Here is a 20,534-nt window from a genome sequence, read left to right on the forward strand (position 1 = left end):
CGGGCAGAAGCACAGTGCTTTAGCCAGCTGTCGCCTCCGCTTTTTTTAGTCCCTCTGACATTGTAGTATTAACTTCAGGGATTAAATGAACCGCTTTCCTGTAAAAGTTAGGAAGCATCGGAGGAAATTTGGTGTATGCAGGACGTGGCTGGGCAGATTGCCTCTGTTGTCACTCAAAGTAGGTGTGTGGCTCCGGGAATCTAACAAATAAACCACCAAAATGTGTCATATCACCTCCTTCTCTAAATGATTCATTCGGGGCCGCCTTAGGTGAGGAATGTCTCCTTCTCCGATAACTTTCTGCTTACATTATCAATTCCTTGAAAATTGACTCCCTGAGACATCTTTACAGGAGACATCAAGGGTCTCCGTTTAAATTTAATGAATATTATGTAATTTGCCAAGGACTTCTACAATGAATTAAGAGTATCTGCCTCTCTGAGGCCAGAGCTTTGTCAAAATAATGGCAGCTTAATGGCATCCTTTAAAAGCAGCTGCTGACTCTCTGGCTATGAGTATTCTTTATTTCCTAATAAAATGCTTTCCCCATTAAAGCAGCTTATTTCATTAACTTCTAATTCATATCTTAAATATGCTTATGTTTTGCTAATTGCAGATTACTTAGTACTTATTTTTAAGGAACGCTGAAGCACAAAATGCACAATGTTAGGGGTTTTTTAAGAGAAAAGTCTTGCCTTCTGCATAGCAATTGCATTTGGATAAGCATTTTTTAATAGGCTATTTTAAAGGAGTTTTTACATGCTGTTTTAAACTAAATCATTAAATGTGTATAACAAGAAACAATCTAAAGCGCTCATGCAATTTATAGTTTTAATTCCTTTATCAATACGTGCTCCAATATTTTAGAGTTATGATTCAAAGCTACCACAATTACATATTTTAAATTGTAAGGTAATGTTGTGATATCCCCTATTATTTTTTTCCAAAACATACAGAGCTGAAGTATCTGATACACTCTTTTGTGTAATGTAGAAGTTAAAAATGAGCTCTGGAAGAATTAAGGTTTTACTAAAGGATTGTACAAGCCCATATGTTGAACTGCGGTGCAACTAAATTTGGGTATGTAGCCTCCAGCGCTCCTTTATCGAAATTTGCTTTCTTTTCATTATAAAGTGGAGGTCAAGAGAAGAGGACTCAGATTACAACAGGTTCGCGGTACTGCTCTTGAGGACCAAGGGAAAAAATACCAACACATTGTAAGAAGTGATCTTGACTTTTTTTGTGTGTGGGAAGCATCAATACCAGGATTATGTGTTTCCAGGGTCAAATATAGACAACTTCCTATTTCTTATATTTTCACATTTAAAAACTTGTATAAATATCTCTATTGTTAAAGGCCGGATTATTGTTGGCTACAATATAGGTAACAGGTCGCTTAATTAACGTTACTGCCATTTGGGACCTTCTCGTAATTGGCCTCCTCTTAATCCACACACAGAATACTGTGAAATATCGTGAATTTTAAATCGGGACACTAAATGAAAGAAATATCCAACAACAGTGGGGAGAAGTAAAATAATCCTAATTAAAACCAAAAGCAGTCTGTGATCTGAATTAAGATTCAGTTGGTGGATACTGAGGAGTATTTTTTCTGGAAAGTATTTTTGTTATAACGGTCCAGTATAACTGCTTTGGAAAAAACCTTATCCTTCATATTTGATGGTGTAAACTTTACTAGCTCTTTATAAACCAAATATTAAGTTAAAGACTTGTGCTTAACCTTTGTTTCATCGGACATGATTTCAGACAGTTGAAGCAGCGTTTTGTTGCTGGAGTTGATCATAGAGTTATATTTACTAATGGGGTCTTAGCTATTCTTTTATCTGTTTCATGATTTTCTGTGTAGTTTTAAGTTCTGAACATTTCACCACAGTCTATTTAGAGCATTATTTAAAACTCGTTCCAGTTCTCTTCATTCTTACGCACGCCGATGTGCTAAACTACTCCAGAAACCAGCTTAGCTCTCACCATATTTGGAGGCTGTTCGTCTTCTTTGCTCTTGGACTGTTTTGGATGGGGACTTAAGTCTAAAGTAACAAATGAAATATGTGACGAGAGATGGCTGCCAGAACTGGGATCAAAGCAAGTTTCTGAAGGGCTCATTGGAAAACTATCTTGGACTTTGGAAGGGTGACTCAAAGCTACAGTCTAAATAGAGCAAAACGCAGCGAAATAACCGTCAAGGTAGGAATAGCATTCTTGAATACGGGTGAGGATGTGTGACCCCCTAAAACTAGACAGTCCCTTTAGTCCTGGGGGAAAGGAGCCAAATAAGTAGATGAGTTTCTAAATGCATCAGTCAGGATGGGTTGGTTAGGGTGTTTTTCATCTGCAAGCCCACAAAGCTTTGTGGTTCCTGTTTGGGCTTCCTACATATAAGTGTGTTAGCCGAAGAGCTTTCAAAATAAAAGGTAGTGTTTGTTGATGGTGTCCTGTGGGACATCATTAACTTGTCTGAAAAGTTGCCAACTTTGGCAATGGTTTCTGTTAAACACATTCAGTGTCTCTCTCATCTAACTTAAAAATAGGAGAATGTTCAGCTTTGACTCGTTAGTTACAGCCAGTTCATCTGAAGAAAGAGGAGATCGCATTTTTTCCCTGTATCCCTCTAAGAAACATGTAGGCTTGCAAGACACAGCTGCTGTAACTGCGTAAGATAGCTGTACTTTGCAGTTAATATGTGTGTTATAAAAAGCCAGCATTGGAGAAAAGAGAGTTCTGTGAAAACGTAACCAAAACCCCTCTCACAATCACAGGATCACTCAAACTCCCAATATTTTAAGGTGTTCAGAAATAAAGAAGTAGGAGAAAACCACTCAGCAATGACAGTTTTTAGCAACTGGGAGCTGTGCGTTTAGGTAAAGAGTGAAATGTTAATTTTAGAAGGAGAGGAAGACAGTTTTTAGGTAGTTGCTGTCCTGAAGATTTATCAAATACTAATATATAAGGTAGCTGTAGAAGTTAACGGCATCTTGCTCAGAATATAAAAGGTGAAGAATGAGCTTGTTGAGTTTCCCTGTGGTAGGCATGAGAAGCAATAGCTGATTCCTTACAGGAGGCAGTAACGGACTCGCTCCAGTAAGCATCACGCTTCAGGAGCGCGCTAGATGCTGTGAACGCAAATAGTAACAGATTTCTCAGATTTTCCTAGTGCCTCAAAAAAAGTACACAAACTTTCCCCCAAAGTAAATTGCTTGAATTACAAAGCCCCTGAATTTATATATTTATTTATTTATTACCCGAAGGACAATTAGCAGGTACAGAAAAGATTGAATCTTTCACTGCTTTATTTGATTCCTCCTTTGACTTGTCTTCAAAAGGAAAATGGTGGCTTTTAGTCTGACAAAAGCCTAATGGAGTCCATGCTTTGTTCAAAGAGTGACATATAAACAAGGAGCGATGCAGTTATAAGGGAGATATATATATATATATAGAGAGAGAGAGAGGCTAGTAGAGTTCTTTTTGCCAACAAAATCTTGCTGTGAAACGATGATCTTCTGGCAGGAGCACTTATTGCGCTGTCCTGGGAAACATCCTTCCCTCAATAATCCAATAATCCAAGCAGCCCTCCTTCTGGCTTGGGAAGAGTTACTGGCATAATGCTGGCCAGTTGAAATGACCCCTCACTGCAGTCCCAAACACAAAGTGATACTTCTTCTGAAGTATTTTAGAAGGCAGTGCTTTCTCTTCAGTGCACTTAAACTGAGGAATAAGATCATAATTCATTATAAATTTTCCAGGATTTTGTCTTTTTCTCATTGCTGGCCTAGGAGCGGTACTTGGACAGCTGAGTCAGTGTCTGAGAACCTTTGGGCAAGTTGATCGTAGCCCTTGCAGTTTGCACGGTGCCAGATGTCAGCCTGACATTTGGGTTATTGTTATCCTTTTGCTGTGGCACCCAGTGGAGCCACCGTATGTTATATCGGCTTGTGTCTCAACTGCTGGATATTAATTATTTAGGCCGTTGGAAAACTTAACCTCCCCTGCTTCCCACAGGTATAAAATGTGTTTATTTTAGATGTGGCCCTGGACTTTACACTGTCTGTTGCTGCCTGTGAGAAAAGCTGGCAGCGTATCTGCTAAAAACCCGTGAATCTCTTGTTCTCAGACCACCTCTCATGAGCAGCAAAACTCAGGAAGCTCACTGTTTTGTTTGGTTTGGGTTTTTTTTCTTTTTTTTTGTCTCTAGACCCTTACTAAGTAGAAAGCTGTGGAATTCTCAATAAGTGCAATTATTTTTTTTTTTGTTTTACTTTGACATTAATGCCAAAATTTGGCATTAGACCAGCTCAAAATGAGTTTAAAAAGCCACTAAAAAAATTTCAATATTAACAGTTATTCCCACTTTGCACTGGTTTTAATGCCTATCTTCGATGCAGGGCAGCGGACCCTTACCACGCCTGTTTTCAAAGTAGCAATTAGCTTTGCTGAAAATTTAGGGCTGAGTATAAATCCTGGTCCCTAGGAAAGAAATATTTTGGCTTGTCTTATGGTAAAGTTACACAAAAAAAGAGTGTGTTTGTAGCCCAGGATTTTTGTGAGACAGCTGTAGCATCAGTCTGTTTCTTCCTGAGACCTTTTCTTCCTCTGGCACACATCTAAGCAGTCAAAGATGTTGATTTACACAGCTTCAGTTCTGAATATAAGCTTTTTCTTTGGCTATTGAAATACTTTCTCACATGTTGGTGCACCTGTACTTTCAGTTTGGCTTCAAATCAGTATAGAGCACGCACTTTGGCAAGTTGTAAAAATTAGTTGAAGAAGAATAATAAATAAAATGGCATACTGCCCAAGCACGTTGTATTTTCTTTACTAATAAATTGCTCATTGAACATATTTTCCACATACAGTTCTGTATATTTAAGTACATATCTGAATAACTGCACTTTTAAATTCAAGAGTCAAGTAGCTACTTTGTATGCCGTGCTTATCTTAAAATAGAGTTTGATTTAAAACATTTATCTCCCCCGGTATCATCTTCCATGTCAAAGCACATTTAAATCAAGCTCTGTTCCTAATATCGCTCGTGTTTAAAATGGTATCCGAGTACAAAAAAAGTTTGATGAGCGTTCTGTTATTTGCCCACTTTGTAGTTATTAGCTGCTCTGTCATTGTTTTGAACATCACTGAAGTTGAGAAGGAGAAGCTTCAGCAGAGTAAACTTTTAAAAATTAACGCCGAGGTCAGACTCCAGGGTTAGCAACACCAGAAGACTGCAATTTAAAATGCGTCCAATTATGCGAAATCATGTGTTGAGTTACAGCCTCAAGTCTCCACTGGGATCTGCGAGGCTGCCTTGGTAAAAGTATCGGAGGAATTTCAGGAGGATGTTTCTTTTGTTTCTCCCTTAATTTTGACAGAGAGTGATGCAATTCTGGCAGTACTCATCATTTTTAGGTCAGTAACTCAAAAGGAAGACTCTTATTCCAGGAATGTGTAGTAGGCGCGTCATTTCGGTGAAGGCAGCAGAACCAGCATGAGACTTCGGAGACATTTGGCACCTTGTCGTCTTTTATCGGTTTGCGGAGGTAAAACATTCAGGCAACACCTCTGAATCTACAAATAGACCAGCCGAGGGAGAGCAAGTGACCTGCTAGGGCAGAGCAGATTTTATGGTTTATATTCTTAATATTTAAACCAAACACCATCACATCTAAGTGTTTTTGTACCAATATCTTAACTTATCCTTACTTTATCTTTTCCTTCAGGTAGATAATTGGAAAGCACAGGCACGCAGTGGTGCCAAACGGTGGCTCCCAGAAAGGCTGGAATGGGAAGGTCAGACTCAGTTTACTTGGATGATTTATACAGAAGTTAGGATAATTAATTTAAAAAAAAAAAAAAATCACTTCTCTCTTCTAGGTGAAAGGAAAACATCGTGTGCTATGCTTTTAAAGTACTTATCCCCAAGCCAAAACACTGTAGAGATATTTTGTAGTCTTCCTACTTCAGAAAACATCAAAACTTACCACCATTATGTTTTCTCAACTTCTGTGTGAATCTGAGGTATACGGTTTCATAATTTTGATCATGTCTATGAAAGCATTCTTAATAAGAGAAACAGACAGATTCTGTTCAGTAAAAACAGAAACACAGTTCTGAATATGTTTAAACAAGTTTTTGCATTGATAAACAAAACTACTGGGTATTTTTTTCAATCACAGACATTAAAAAAAGTCATCAGTGCTTACTAAAGAATTTGTACAGTGCTCAGGGCAAGTTACAGCTGGATCCTCTTAAAAACCTCAATCTTTTCTACTAAATGACTCATAAAACTATTGTAGCTATGAAGCTTTTCAGAAAATTTATATAATTAAAAGGGATTTTCACCATTTTGAACAAATGTTAAGTTATTGTCAATATCTTATTGTAATAGGAGGAAAAAAACACGGGCTGCTTTCGCAAAGCATTTCTCTTTCAAGTAGTCCAGAAACTGAGTTTCTAAACTGACAAATTTACTGCGATAGTTTTTGACAGAGTGACGCTTCCTCCTAGGCAGGGCTAAGGCACCTGGAAGGAGAGTCTTGCGCATCTCTCGGGGTAATTAGCTGAGTACGTAGGAATTTGCAGTCCAATTAACTGTGTAATAGCTCTACTGAGCCAAACAGCCTTTTCTTTTCTTATGCAAGGGAAGTGGATGTATTTGTAAATATGACTCAAATTCCATTGAGTAAAGGAAGTAAATTCTAAACCCTAACTATTTCTGTCACCCTCCGGGGTCTGCTCTCGTCCTTTGATGTTGTTTAGCCCCCAAGGCATCTCTTCTGTCTTCCACAGCTTGCAGCTGAAATCTTGTTTTAGGGTCTTCCTCCCATCAGTAGCTTTTCCGTCCCCTCCAGGATCTGAAGCATGAGCAGCACTTACCTCTTCCACCTGCTCAGCACTCCGCGTCCGTGTGGGGTCAGGAGAGTGTCTGGTGAGGCATTAGGAAAAGCCACCCCTGAGAAGACAGTGGAAGAGCCTTAGAGAGGAGAAAAAGTTGTATTTAAATATCTGTCTCCGTCACATCCGCTCTTGAAGAAACAGTCTGTGCAATAAGGCCATTAGCACGTCTAACCAACAAGGCTGAATTATTTCTTCCCGACTAAAGCACTGGCAGGAAAGAAATTGCCAGTCAATTTTAAAAATATCTAATGACTCTCTGGGATGGGACGTCTCTTTTCACCAAGTGCTATAGGGACATTTTTATCATAGAGTAACTCAGGTTGGAAGGGATCGGATCATCCAGTCCAGCTTCCCGTATCTTCAGGCAACATCACCTTTCCAGGAAATGTGTGGTAATGAAATAGTTTCTTCACAGGAATGTGTCCAACTCGTGGTTTTGTATCTTGAAATGCAGAAGTGAACTGGATAACATTTTATAAGATGTTAAAAAAAAAAAAAAAAACCCCAAAACCAAACTGTTGCAATCCATTATTCTTCGATGTTGTCCTATTTATGTTAACAGGACTACATTTGTGAGTAATGGGAATGGGATTAGGTCATCTTCTAGTCAGCTGAGTGGTCTGGTAGTAATGAATTCAAACTAACATTGCAAAACTCCCCAGAGATGTGTAAAGGTAAGTATTGTCTCTATGCTGACATTAAAAGTGAATACTACTTCTAGGAATGCAAGGGAAACCTTTTATTCAAGCTAATATGGACTATAATAACAGGTAATATTAAAATGTATGGGTTTATTCTGATAAAACCAGTAATATTCAAGCTCTATGAGCAGCAAATTGTTACTGAAGCAATAAGAACAACCACAAACCTTTTTTAAAATTATTATATTACTATATGATTGCATATTCTCCAGGGGTCATGTTAGAAAGCGCCAGCTTGTAAAAAGGATAAAACCGTATCTAAATATAATGTCAAATAAAGTTCCCATTGACAAAGAGGGAGAAAAAATTAAAAATCACTTGGGACCTATAAACATATTTAGATGTAGAATGAAACATGTAGTATTCAGTCTGGGTTTTTTTCGACTGATACTGGAGAGATAAAAATTTTAATAATCCATAATGCTATAAAATACTTGGCAAAGAATTTAAAAGGTTACGATGTTACCATTAAATGTATATTTATGCAAAAGCCCGAGGAGGTAAAGGGAGTTGGGTTGACAGAACTGAGATAACGTCATAGCCATATAAAATTTATATCAAAATGATATTACTGCACTTTTATGAACCAAAACCCAAATTTGATGTACCATATAATAACAAAGTCTGTACAGCATAGCTCAGGTATGGCAGCTAATGCGATTAAGGAGGTAAAAATGAAAATTATTGCAACTGGAGCAGAAGCAAGATTAAAATCTTAGCACACCGAGAGGACCAAGGTTTCTCTAGCCTGATCTTCTGGTAAGAATGGAGACGTGCTATTAGGGGCTTGTAATAAACCACGGAAAGATCAAATAAGCAGTCCAAAGGTAATGTGTCTTTTCTTATTCTGTACGGCTTTTAATTCAGTGTTAGAAAAAAAAAAGCGCCTTTTTCTACGCGTGGTCACCACTTCAAGAAACTACCTGTTCCAGGACAGCACGCTAAGAGACCTCCAAGAGCGAACGGCTCTAAAGGCAAATTCAGGCTTCCCATAAAACAGCATCCAGACAGAGGTCCACTATGGATAAGTAAATGGATCTATTCAATGAATACAGAGGTTGAAAACACATGGTAGTGCGGTTTTTGTCTTAATGCAGTGAAGAGATCCAAGGACAGGTAAACCTTTTACAAACAAATATTCTGATTGTGCTCATCAAGCTCATCCAAGATAACCCTATACCTCTTTTTTCTAAAAAGGAAAATTCTATGAAATTCATCTTTTTTACCTAAAGGTCAATAAATACCTACCATAAGATTAGACCAAAGGTACAAGCCACGGGAAAAAAATGTTTCTGTGAGCCAAGTTGAGTTGATTTAAACCAAAATAGTAGAAAGGAATGCAAATAGTATTAATAACCAAGCAGAACACCTTTAAGGCTGCCATAACTTTGTATTAAGTTTGCTAATATGTATGGCACAAAATATCTAGTACATATTATTTAAGCACTTGTATAGGGTTTTTTTCTATATTTTTGCATTTATTATGGATTGGATAATGATTGTATCCTCATTTGTGTAGAAGTTATAATTCCAGTGGATAAAAAAATCTAGGAATTAATCTTGTTGATGCTACTGAAATAGATTACCCGAAGTAGGCTAGATATATAGGAAAACAATATAAATGCATTTAAATTCAATTATTTAACAAAGGGAATATTGTATTTAATTAGAAAATTGAATCAATTTGCTTACATTCATCCTTATCCTTCATAATTTTAGAGATGATAGATTTCTTCCTTTTACACTGTATTCACTGTATACACAGGCAGAAAGAAGAGAATAATCTCTCTTCCATTTTTCAATTCCTGTTTGATTTTTTTTCAGCTGTGGATGAACTAATTACTAATCAGGACAAAAAAAAAAGTATCCTTATACAATAGAAAAGGATAGCGTTGTCAAAACCTGGCTTAAGACTTCAACCCGCTGATACAGAGGTTTAGCCAGGACTTCAACTAGCTCAAGTAGCTTAACTTTCTTCAAAATATAGAGAAAACTTCTATGAACGTTTCTTAATTTTAAATAGTTGAATGGTTTATAGTAAGATTAGAACTAACAAAAATTATTGTGAGTTTATCGAAATGCAATTATTTTTGAAAGATTTTTAAAAATCTAACTTTTTAAATTATTTCTTTTCGTCACCGCAATTTATAGTGGATAAGTGGGGAAAAAAATAAAAAACAAAGAATGTTAAATTTAAGATACCTAAACCAGCTGTTGGAGAATCCTCAAATTGTTAGAGACCAGTGCAAAGTCTGCTCAAGCTGAAACCAGAAGATCGAGCACAACAAAAGCTAAATGGGGAGAGGCATAAACCAAGTATGAGGAGGACACGAAATGTGCTCTGATTTCCACACAAGCAAAAATCACGGTTTTCTTAATCCTGAATGAAAATAAGTAAAAAGCATTTTATCTTGGTTTAAAAGAGTGGAATTCGACCACAGTACTGATGCTCATAAAACAGAAATTCTTCTTAATCCTCACATTTTATCATGCATTTATCATTATTTAACCCCTCCAAACTCCCCTAAAGTAAGCTGCTACAGGCTTAGGCTGGAACTTGTCACTTTAATGTTTGAAATCCCAAGTCACTGGACTGAAGCAAAACTCCTGGTTTGAAAGGCACAGTATTTTCACACAAAGAAAGCAAAACAAAAAGAAAAGAACAAATCTCCTTTCAAAATGGACTTTATTATTTGCGTTTGCTGGACTTAAGTTTTTTTTTCTAAGGGGGACTTAGGGTGCTTAATGTACCATAATTAAAAAATTGAGGATTTATGATGATACTTCAAGATATCATAAAGGCTTATGCAAACCAGAGTTCAGCTCGCAGTTGGTCTAGTTCCTTGGAGCTGTTTAAGCTAGAAAGAACTCACAAGTTTTACAGTCTAGGTTTTTATGAAGCGTATTATCCCAAATGGGTCAATCTGAAAATCACCGTAGTAAGAGCTTGTTATATTTGGCTGGGATCTGCAATTGTTAGGAGTCAGTCCAAAATTCAGTGAAGTCATGGATTTTCATCAAGTCAGTCTAGATTAATACGGACTAGATCTGTCACACTTCAGCTAACAATGACCTTTCTTTACATGTATGTGCGTTCCCTTTCTGAATTCGATTACCAAGATACCTATTTCTTAAGCCCTACAAAGTACTTTTCTTGGGAAAAAATACCTTGCCTGTCAATTTTTCAACCAGTGATTATAAGTAGTCATGGTAAATCCTGCAAACTACAGTGAGACTAATCCTGGGAGAGAAAGACCTCTGCAAGTATCAAGAGCAAAGGTATCCAATTTTTCCAGAGAAATGCAAGTATATTTAAGTATTTAAATCATACATGAATTTTGAAAAAGATGCACCAGTAAGTTTAGGGAGTTTCTTTGCGTTACTTTTCTTGAGAAACTATTGGGCTAATTTCCACCTGAATTTATCATCACATACAAAATTGCTGCAGTTAAGAAAATTGCTGTTTGATGTATAAAGGGGTGAATTGTTCTTCTGAAAGCAAGATATTGTAGGCTTTGGCAGTTGTTATATTAGGTTTTATGAACTGTGAATATTCTACAATGTTCTCCTGTACCTAGTGGGCTTGAACTGTTGATACATCTCTGAATGAATCTTGTAAATGGTGGTCCCATGGGCGCACTCCAATTTTGGAACCTTTATTGCAGCAAATGGAATAAAGGTTTTGATAATCAAGTAACATATAAGCTCGCGGCAGCGTGTAAATTACACCACTTCTGTTTCTCTAGATTCACTTCAGGAACACTTGATTGGCACCACACGCTGTGTGTACGGTTATAGAGTTTTCTTACTTTCACTGGCGTAGGTGGAAAAGTTTTTTGCATTACACTGCAGATTATTCATTGATGCAAGTGAATCTAAGGACGGTATTGAGGTATTTAAGCTGTCATTTTGATTGACTGGGCCAAAATAATGTGGAGACTCCACTGAGCTAGACTTTCTTCTGTAATTAAGATGTTTATGTATTTCCTTTTAAAAATGGAAGTGATACTGGCCTTTTTTAAATTTTCTTTTAACAAAGGTCAAGAGAGATGTGAGCAGGCTAAAGAGCACATTAGTGATCAGAGGGCTTGGCCACGCTGTGCGAAATTCAGGTTCTCTGTCCTCTCCTGCGTGAGTGTATTAGGATCCAGACCATCTGCTTTCCAGGAAGATGCTTTTGCCACTGGCTGTCGTAGTCCTGGGCACAAGGACACTCCACTTGTGTAGCTAAAGCTTTGCCAGCGTTGCAGGAAGCACTCCACGTATGGGACTGGGAAAGGCAGGAGGCAGAATCTCAGTTCTCTAGTTCAGTAATGAGGGTATTTGGTGCCTTAAAGCTACCAGAGCTGTTGATGAACGTTCAGCGTTAAAGGCGATGCCACACATGTTTAGGCATAATGTTAGAGCTCCGCACCGAACCCTCAGAGGATGATGGTGGTGCTGGGCTACAAACATTGAGTAAGTTTTACTGTTGAAAATATAGGTGCATATATGACTTGAGGAGCCGTACTTCCGTACCTGAGTGCCTACATTTTATTCCTGTCTTGCTTTTCGTGCTTGCGTCCTTGGGCAGGTGATAGCTTTGGCGATTTGCCACAAATCATGCAGAAAGCTGTAATGGAGAAGGAACCTGAACCAAAGCCACCCATCTTTCAGGCTAGTGATATAATCAGCAAATCATCCTCTGGCCGTGCTGTTCAGTCCAGAATGATCCCTGTGAAAAGGATCAGGTTTGTTTGTAAGTTGTCCTCTCCATGGCAGTTCCTAGGGGGTCCACGAGGGAGAAGTCTCAAAGGATTCATTAGGACCCGCTGGTGTGACACATAGAAATAGGCGTGGTGAAAACCCACAAGTCCAGTGGGGCAGAGAAGCCTGTAGGGACCCTGACAACTCTCCTGGAGTGGTTTCATCCACGCGGACTGGCAGAAGTCACAAAAAAAATCACAATGGAGACGTGCTCCATGATCTTAGACACCTGCCTCAAGAGTCGTACTCTCCCTGTATGATAGTCACAGGTTTTAACTTCTCCTGCAAAATCTCTGCTCCGTCCGTCCCTCCGTCAGATCCGACTGTGGGCTCTGTGCTTCCAGGGCAGCTGCTGAGGCATTAGAGCCAGTTCATCTCACTCGGATGTCGTAAAATATTTAGTTAACAAGTATGAAACATATCGGATGCAAGATTGTTGAGGGCCTATAAAAGTCTCTTAGAAATGAGTCTTTAAAGCGTGTCTCCTCTCGTTAATTGAGAGAGGGCAGGGAGAGAGCAAGAGGTATAATTTCAGCTCTTAACGTGAGCGCAGCACATCCTGTGGAAAAAAGTCAAACGTGGATAATAAGGCAACCCTAATTCTGTTATTTTTCAGTTTTGGAACATTTGACTATAAATTTATATTCCTAACATTTCTTAGTCTGTTATTTGATACAATTTTAATGTAAGGCTATTTTTCTGCTGGCACCGGGAGAAGTTACGAGCTTACTCTAATTACAGGTGAATAAGCTCCCACCTTAGGAGAGTCACCCAAGAGCAAGCGACCTTATTAACGAATTTAAGAGTAATGATGCTGTTCATTGGTGTTCGACAGACATGAAGGTGTCAGCGAGGTTGGGGGATCTCATGATGTATGCTCTGGGACGGCCTGTTCTTGCAGTTTTAGGAGATACGAGCTGGCACGCAGGTATTCGCCTGGGGGGCTTTCTGCCGGCGCGATGCGCTGTGTCGGGCTGCTCAAACCCCCGGGTGCCCCTCCTGGGAGACTCTTCCCTGCGTGGGGCGAAGGCGCAGCACCCGGTCGTGCTCTGCCGCATTCCAGGAGCGCTGCCCGAGCCCAAAATAGAAACTCCCGGCAACCAAAGGTGAGAACTCTTTGTTTTGTAAATCAAAGAAAAGTGGTAGTTACTGAGTTGGAGGAGGCCGTGGAGAAGCAGTTGTTTAGCAGTAGGTGTATCCTGGAGCGTAAAAAAAATATACACACAGTTCGTAGACTGCGGATTATAAATTTGCATGGTTTAGATCATTTTCTCTTCTTAACATCAAGAAATTCTGTGCAAGCCCAAGCAACACTGACAGAGTTCCTCTGATTGAAGGGGTCATAATTTGCCCTCAATTGCCTTTAGCTAAGCACGGATCTAAACTAAATCCTTGGAGCTGACCCTCCTCAGATTTGCAAAAAGTTCAGATGAGCTCTGGCTTAAAATGTGGCACGCAGCTCCCAGCTCGCACTTTAACTGCAGGAAACGTACCTTCTGAGTTTACCTGTGCGTTTGCAGTTGGAGAGCTTCAGAAGATAAAAAGTTAATGTGATATAAATTTAGGGCCGACATGCTTGCACTGTGAAGGCAGGTTAATCAGCCTCTTAACATCCTGTATTTCCCCTGGCAAGTAATGACATTATGCTTCAATCACATCAACCTTTTTTTAACACTGCCCTCAAGAAAGATTTGGGAAAGATAAACATTTCCCGTAACAATTTCCCCCCCCCCCGACTCGCATCAGCTATATATGATTTATCTTTTAATGTGTTAAGGCCAGCTCAGTACTCCCTGCCCGAGATAATCTCTCATTGACTCCACCGGGAGATTTTCTCATGGCAAGAACATTAAACAGAACACCGATTTGATTTTATTTTTAATGTGCTTCTGACAAATTTTTTAATTTTGTTTCTCCTTTTTAATTTTAATTTCTGTCTCAATGATGCAGTAGAGATAATTTATTGGGATATAGTTTCTACACTATTGTTTCAGCCCTGCTTTAACAGCTGCCATGGATGATAGATAGCCTGGCTACCGGGGTACGTTCTGGAAGTGCAAGTATTGCAGTAGTCTTTCTAAAACATTGTCAGCCACAAATTACTTAATGGTACCCAAAGTTAATAGGACGTTAACAGTATTATTGTGACCAGTTAAGGAATGTACAATTGAACATGGGGCAGGTGTTTGCATCCCAGGTGTGTAATATGCTACGCACTAGTAGGTAATATGCTTTGCTTCTAACTTTATAACTCTAATATGCGCTCTTTGTGCATGGGCACTGATTTGAGTAATTTTTGGATGTCAGGATTGCTGTTATCAGTGTATTTTTTTCTTCATTCACATCGGCTGTTACAATATTTGCTGCTAACTTCAACTATTCATCCCTTTTTCCTACAAAGGCACTTTGATAGCGACTTGGTTTAAGCAATTGGAAGCCTACATAAACCATGCCTTAATACTGTGGACTGTAGAACGTAAAAAAGTTATTACGCTCTTTTCTTTTTGTACTGTGGAGACAGTCCTAAATTTTATCATGTATTTGCTATTCCGCTCTTGAAAATGCTTGTATTCATGATTACTTTTAGTAACAAAAAAAGAACACATGAAATCAGTGCTGCTATTTTTGCTATTAAAGGTAAATATGTTTGGAAAACGTCGTCCTGAATTAGGATCCTAGAGAGAAATTAGGTTTTCCTTGGTGATATTCTTTTATTTTACTCATCGTGCTAGTTGTCATAATTAAATGCTTTAATTGGAAAATATTTTTTGTTTACTTCTTGAGAAGAAGTTTTGATATTTTTGTATGACTTTTGCATGAGCTTCATTACAAAATGATATGATCAATGTAAAACAGTTCCCCTAATGATTTTATGAGGCTTTTGAACCTTTTTCCTCATTATATGTAGTTACTGGCATGTAACCAATTGCAAGATCAAAAGATAGTTTTGCTTATGGTACATGTTATGAAGCACAGTGACCTTGTCCTCTTCAATTTTTTGCCGATGCTTAGAATTTGCGTCTCCCAGCTCATGGCAGTTCTGATGTGGACTTTGCCATCCAGTGGTATTTAATATGAGGAATGGAGGAGAGGGGTGGGGGGAATGTTTTTGTTTTGCTATAGGCTGAACAGACAACCAGAGAAGTGTGTCACTGAAGGTGGCAAAGCGTTAGTGAATGGACCCAAAGAAATTTCATCATTGCTGCCTTCCTCAGTTTCCTCCGATGTCCTTGAACGGAAAGAGCTGGGTGCAGCAGGATAACACGGGGGGAGGTCATGATGTTTCTGTTTGCCTTGGGGGGCCACTCATGCTGATTTGACTCATTTTTCAGCTTTCCGTTTCAACCAGCTGTAACCCTAAGAAAATGCAGTGTCTTATTCATCCTTGTCTGGTTTTGGTGTGTAAGATCCATTATGGAGACCCACATAGGACTGGAAGGTGTATCACCGCCGTTTTGCGGTCACTGCGCTTTATTGCTGTTTGGCGCGTGCTATGGTGGAAGTGAAGTCACTTGTCAGGCCTGTTGCTTAATTAGTTTCAAAGCTGCAGAGAATTTTTCATAGTAGACTTTCACTCCTGCTTTCATAAACCAAATGAAGATACCTCGAACAAAAAAACCTCTGAATTTCAGCGCCACAGCTGAGTCTGAATCTCCATCCAGGCTGACCAGGTTGCAAAGCCCAAGTATGGAACCGACCCTGCAACAGTGCACGGCTCCGGAGCACATGCCAGGTAACTCTGCACAAAGTCCAGGCTCTCGCTTGGATCCATCTGCTCCATTTGTGTTTTATCTGTATTTCGACTATCCCCACATCCCGCTTTCCTGGTAGCAGAAATGGTCGCCCTATCTTGGAAACTGTGGGTCCACATGTAACTTCTGAAGGAGAGCCGGGCAAAGCAAAGTAGACCAGCCCTTGGGATCCCTGCCCATCTCGTGTTGTCTGCCACAGTGTCAGGCCTTAATTATAGTAACAGAAATACGGTAACGCAGCAAGAGGGGATCAGTATCTACTAGCTTCAAGTTCAAAAAAATCACTTTGTCCCCAGGATGGTGGGTTTCCAGGGGTCCTCAGGCAAGAGTGTGTTTTATCACAGTTTGTACCCTCATGTGTGAGGCTCATCTATCAACAGTCGTATTTCTGGCCTGCTCAGGAACAGTTACTTCACATAAACTCTAAATATACTCAGGCGTTATGAACACAGTGCAAAGTGGCAGAAGGTATTAAAATCATGCTTAAAATTGCTGCCGCTTTGTTTAGTTCCTTCACAGTCATTCCCATGAAGGAGGTGGCTTCTAGAAACATTTCTTTCCTGTGCTTGCACTCATTGCGATGCAGACTGGATGCCTCTGCATAAACAATTAATCTGACTTCTTTGCATCAGGCACCCTTTTGATAAATACTGCTGTTGCAACTTGTTTGCACAGGGTGAAGACCTATCACTTAAAAACATTTACTTGATATATTTACATATAATTCTGCATTCTCTCGACCTGTTGGCAGCATTAAGTTATTCTACAATGTCAGCTGTTACAAGGTTGTGAGTTTCTTGGCTCTTCAGTATTGCATAGAAACAAAGCACTTGCAGATGCTTTGCCGTTTGGCTGTAATGTTGCTTTCCACTTAACAAAAAAAGCATTTCTTGGATGTCATATGAGCATCAGTATCAGATTTCTGAGCGATTAGACCGGTGGTACAGGTAGATCTAAAACTGTTGCTACTGCTGGTGTGTACTAAACCTTCAGTGCCGTCTTTGATGTTCTACCTGAGTGCTTACAAACTGTTGCCACCTTAGTCTGTCAGCATTTTTGATGTTCCAAAATGTGAAAACGATAACCACATATCATTAGCAACCTGTTGCTGTTCAAAGATAAAAGCCGGTGATGGCAGAAGCAATGTTAATAGCCACACTGTTATCTTAGAGACACGTTAGCTGAGCTGTGCTGTGCACGAGGAATTGTCCTCCCGTCCATTAAAATAATTAATCAGCAAAATGGCATGTTAATGAGGACTGTAGAGATGCCTAGATGGGTCCATAAAAATGATCCTTTATGCCTGAGGCCAGATTCCGTTCTCACTTACAAAAAGGAAAATCCAAAGAAATCGTGTTGGCTTTGGGTGTGTTATTCTTCTTACAGCAGCGTCTGAATAAAATCAGAAGCAGGTCCATAAAACTGAGGCAAAGTACAATATGAATGAATGATTTTTAGGAAGATGGTTAGATTCATCTGAAGGAGAAAAAAAAAAGTGGAAGCTGTGAAATATTGCAAAAATTAGTTTTGTTAATAAGAAGTAACTTAGATATGGCTGTGGTTGCAACTAAATCACCTGTCACCAAAATGTATGCAGGCCTGGATGATAGTTGGAGAAAGAAAAAACCCCCTAAATGTTGATAGGAAAGTGCTTGGAAGCAAAGTGCTTAGTAACAATCAGAAGAGATGACAGATTGTATTATTGCACAACAATAAGTCTTCAAGGTATTAGAGGTATCAATTTACAGCGCTTTCTATACCATCATTACCTGCCACAGTCTGACTCTAATCACAGCAATAGAAACCGGGGGAGCTCCATGGGTGTTTGTGACTTTCTCTGAATATTTATGAAGGTTATAAATGAAATCAGGATCTCGCTCTCTGTTCTTAGCCCATCTGTATAACCATGGAGGCCAAATGAAGCTTTTAGTCATTATACTTAATTGGATGAACGGCCTTCAAAGCTGTCAATAAGTGGTGTGTTCACAGTAAGGTAATTAATAACGCTATTTCCTTTTGGAAGACATATCATTAGCCATTATTTCTCGAGATACAACACTGATGTCTTTATTCAAAGAGGTAATTGCAGGTTACCCACCAATTCCCCACCAGTGACATCATCTTTGCAAACTGAATCTCACAATCTGTCACTTTTCAATTCATAATTAGGATATTTTTCTAATGACAAGTGAATGTTATTGAAAGAAATACCTACTTTGTCGTTACAGGAATAAGCATAGCCGTACTGAAGAGTGAGGGGCTTGTAACACAAATAAGGCTCGTGAGTTGTTAGACTGAACATCTGGGACCTTCAGAATGACTGTATTGAGGGATCCAGCAAAAGTCACAAAGGCAAACCGGCAGCTGTATCACAACCAGTGTGTCACCAACGTTTTTGATGGCATACTTGAACAGACACGCTGAAAAGATTCTCTGCTGCAGAATTTATTTGCTAATTTGGAGTATTTTATAATAACAAATAAAGAGGTTCTGTTAGATTGCCCCCGTTCAGAAAATAAGTACTATACAGTGGCAACGTCCCTTTTCACCCCTCTTAATTAGCTAATGTGCTATGCAGCGTAGTTGATTTCCGACCCTGTCCTGGGAGGTCAGGAACATGGATAGCAATGGGATACTTGGGCGCTTTTTATTTGTTCATCCCTTTTTAAAATGTATGTGTATAAATAACAGGAACTCTTCACCAAGAGGTGAACGGCTCTTGCTAGTGTTGTAAAGCTCTACAGGTAAATTATATCTATTTATGCCAGCGTGAAATCCTTAAATACGACCATAGTTTTCAGCTATCTCAGAGAATTACTTCTCTTCTTCTTGCATTAGCCATTCGGGTTTTTCAGTATCTTGGGAGTTTTGTAAAGGTATAAGCGCCAGCATGGTTTATGCACTGACTTTGATCTGCAGACTTCAAACAAATACACTCTGCAAGTATTTGTCACAGACCCAAAAGTCTAGCAGGAGCTGGAACCTGTTCTATATCCAAACTTGGATATTTTGATTCTGTTTTTATATATCCACACCATACCACTAGCAGGAACCCATTTAACATGGTTTCTGCTTCCCTGATCCTCTTTGTTTGTTTGATCCGAAGTCGGGTTTCACGTGCATCGTCGTCTTGCGTGTTGTCTCTGCCCCTCTCAGAGCCGCCCCGAGCCCTTCGCCGTACGGGGCAGTGGTGAGGTTGACCGTGGCTGACTCCATGGACCTCCCCCCACTGAACATTCTGGCTGCTCCAGTCCACACGGGGTTGAACAAGAAACCGAAGAGAACCACTCTGCAGGTATGTCTTTGTCATTCTCTTGTTATAGCAAGCCTCTTTGCTTGCTGCTCCTCTGCTCCGGTTATTATGCAGGCAAACACGTGCCGTAGCTGCAAGGCAACAACTAAGATCTCAAGTACTGTTTCAGCCGCAGGGTAGTGTCAGGAGCCATTTCATATTGCCTTTTAGCTCTTAATTCTGCTCTTAAACTGAGTTTTTGTCTGCACCCGGCTACGTATGTGTTTTGGAAGCGAGCTGGCCGTCAGCTGACCCTGTGTCAACTCTTGTACCCCAAAGAATTCCAGATACAGCTGAAGGCTTGCAAAGGACTTCACTTAGAGGGCTAACAGCATGGCTAACCACCAAGCAAGGCGCACAATTTGGAACAGGTCCTGAGTCAAAATAGTGTTGATGGCCTTGGTATTCTTGACCCAGGATAGGAAGGTTATTTCTTATTTTACCTGCATAGCTTTGCAACGCTAGCAAGAGCCGTCAGAAAGCTGTAACGTTGTGGAAACTCTCTGGAGTTTCTTTCTTGGTGTTTTAAAGATATGGTGCTAAGCAGTTTCTTCTGGTAAAATATTTTAAGTAGTGACATAATTTCCTTCAAATAACTATCATTTTCAAGCCCAATAAAAGTGAGAGCTTTATAGCCTGTATTAACTCAAACAGCCCTTTGGAGAATGTCTGACGTTTTATGAATACTTATTGTCTGGTTTTTCTACGTGCTCTTAAATAATGAAATACCTAACACCTGGAAACGCGTAACGATGTCGAGAAGGAAGATCTAACACCTAGTGCTGCCTGGAATATCAGGCATCAGAATTTCTCATTTGTAAACAATATTTTTCTCACAGGTCTTGCAGGTATCAGGAAACCTTTATCTCAAAGCGGCTGCAGGAAATGTTCAGACCTTCGGTGGGTGGGTGCACTGTGACTGATGGCAGACTAAAAAAATTTACCTCCCTACGTTGGAAATTCAGGCCTTGAAAAACCATAGGCAGCGTGGTTGCGAATGGCTCTTGCAGAAGTACAGTGTGAAAGATTACATAAAATTCTCTCGTGGGAATGTAGAGATGTGGTATTTCAAATTTAATACAATAAAAATTGAGTTCAGTGTCTGATCTTTTTCTTAGCTGACTGTATTTGCCATCT

The sequence above is a fragment of the Chroicocephalus ridibundus genome, chromosome 6 (assembly GCF_963924245.1).
Source record: "Chroicocephalus ridibundus chromosome 6, bChrRid1.1, whole genome shotgun sequence".
In the NCBI taxonomy this organism is placed as follows: domain Eukaryota; kingdom Metazoa; phylum Chordata; class Aves; order Charadriiformes; family Laridae; genus Chroicocephalus; species Chroicocephalus ridibundus.